This window comes from Danio rerio, chromosome 18 (assembly GCF_049306965.1).
Source record: "Danio rerio strain Tuebingen ecotype United States chromosome 18, GRCz12tu, whole genome shotgun sequence".
Taxonomy (NCBI): Eukaryota; Metazoa; Chordata; class Actinopteri; order Cypriniformes; family Danionidae; genus Danio; species Danio rerio.
The window spans coordinates 18437501-18440000 of record NC_133193.1 but is presented as its reverse complement, the minus strand read 5'-3'; the positions used below and the strand labels follow the sequence as shown (position 1 = coordinate 18440000).

Below are 2500 nucleotides of genomic sequence, written 5' to 3'. Positions count from 1 at the left end.
GTACATCCATGTTCTGTGAACACAAGACATCATCTGATTCAATATAAGGTCGTTTATAGGCTCCATTATTCTAAATCAAAACTTCATAAACAATATCCAACAATCTCTTCATGTTGTAATAATTGCAAAGTGTCAACAGGAACTCTGTTTCATTCTTTATGGTCATGCAGTAAATTGCAATCATACTGGAAAAATATATTTAAGTTTCTTTTTGAAGTGTACTAAAATGTAGTGTATATTTAATGAATCTGGAATCTGACCCTAGAATTGGACACGCAATGCAATTCAATTCAATTCAATTCAGCTTTATTTGTATAGCGCTTTTACAATGAAGATTGTGTCAAAGCAGCTTCACATAAATGGTCATAGTAACTGGAACAGTGTAGTTCAGTTTTTAGTGTTTAAGTTCAGATCAGTTCAGTTTAGCTCAGTTCAGTGTGATTTAATCATTACTGAGAGTTCCAACACTGAAGAGCAAATTCATCGATGCGTAGCTCTACCAATCCTGAACCATGCGAGGCAGTGGCGACAGCGGAGAGGGAAAAAAAACTTCACCTGAAAACCTTGAGAGAACCAGACTCAGTTGGGCACGACCATTTTAATTTCTACGCTGGCCAAAAGTCTTGTGCAGAGCTTTAGTCACCGCGGTGGAGGCTGGAAGATGGCCTCAGCGAAGACTTGTCTGTCCCTGGAGCGTCGCTGGAATCAGACACATGTTCTCCACTCCCCATGACCATCAGCGCAGCAGCAGCTCAGGATATGGCCTGGTCCCGGATATGGAAACCTTGGGATCATCTCGTCGCTGGTCTTGAATCCAATCAGTGACTCCGCATAATCTGAGGACCTCGGGATGAGTATCCCCAGGTGAAAATAGAGAATAAAGAGAATAATTAGTGTAGCTGCTGTTCATAGTGTATATAAGCAAGATGCAGAAGCCTTTTTGGAACCCGCTAGGTGATGCATTGAGTGTATGCTTTACTAAACAGATAGGTCTTTAATCTAGTTTTGAACTGGGAGAGTGTGTCTGAGCCTCGGACGTTATCAGGAAGGCTATTCCAGAGTGTAGGAGCCATGAAAGAGAAGGCTCGACCTCCTTTACTCGATTTTGCTATTCTAGGTACTACCAGAAGCCCTGAATTTTGAGATCTTAAAGAGTGAGTTGGATTGTAGCGAGACAGAAGGTTGGTTATATAAACAGGAGCTAGATTATTTTGTAATCTTTTTGTAAAAAAGATTATTAGCAATTCTATTTTGTATATGGATTGCAAAAAACCCGAAAAACTGGTGCTGTTCCCACCTTTAAAATGTGAGCTAGATAAATTTGTTACACTTAGATTCACACAGATTAGAACTGAGATTCACACTAAATGACAAATTGTCCATTTTCAAAATGATTTGAAAACAATTCATTGTATTTTTGCAAATAGACTAAACTGATATAGGACCCTATCATACACCCGGCGCAAGGCGAGACGCAATAGTTGTTTGCTAGTTTCAGCACTGCACAAGAGTCATTTTTACTTTGCACCACGCTGTTTAATCATTTATTAGTTTGCTGGAAATTAGAACTGAATTTAGAAATAGTTTTGAAACAAATCTTTGCTCTTAACAAACAAAATTAATTATTTATATGCTAATGGATGTCTGTGCGTACAACATATTTCCCTATCCACGAGACTGAAAGTGAAAGTAAATAATGAGGAGGCTCATCTCTCATTCTCGCTCTATAGATGCTCTGTTTAACTGTTTTTTTCTAGTGATGCATTCAGTTGTTCCGCTTACAAAGTCATCATGTAAATAGCAAATGTGCTATGGCACGACACAACTAGCTCTTAAAGAGAATGGGAGATGAGACTCTGATTGGTTTATTCTCAAAACACACCTATAACTCATTAAGAGAAAAGCTCAACCCTGTTAGACCATGTGCCACGGCGCAAAGCGGATTTTTCCATCCTTAAAATAGCAAAAGTGGATTCTGACACGCCCTGAATGCATTTGCGCCCTGCGCTTTGCACTTTGCGCTTGAATTGTCAAAATAGAGCCCATAGACTTTTATTAGTCTATTGTATGTTAATTTCATTATTTATTTTATTTAATTTTTTATATTATATTTATATTTGTCTCTATTTGTTTCATTGTCTATGTACACCTTGCTTCAATTTTTAATTTCTGTGCCAGCCAGTTCCATATTATGATTGTAAATGTTACTCATGTACAATAGGCCTTTTTTTAATATAAACCTTGTTCCCACTTTATATTAAGTGGCCTTAACTAATATGTACTTACACAGGAATTAATAGTTTGTTACAATGTACTTATTGTGTAAATACATGTATTTACTGTGCACTTATGCTTGATTAAATACATGTATGTAATTAAATCTGTAATTAACTTTTGTAATTACATTTGTAAATACACTGTTGACCATCTCTTACACCTTAACCCACCCTTAAACCTACCCATGCCACAAAACCTGTCCATAACCCAACCTCTATCCCAA

At 37.2% G+C, this 2500-nt stretch overlaps 1 protein-coding gene across 10 annotated transcripts in view; it reads left to right on the top strand.

The window, feature by feature from the left end:
- The window catches only part of tango6 (transport and golgi organization 6 homolog (Drosophila)), a 31851-nt gene that overhangs the window by 19369 nt on the left and 9982 nt on the right, over positions 1–2500 (top strand). The window lies entirely within an intron of this gene.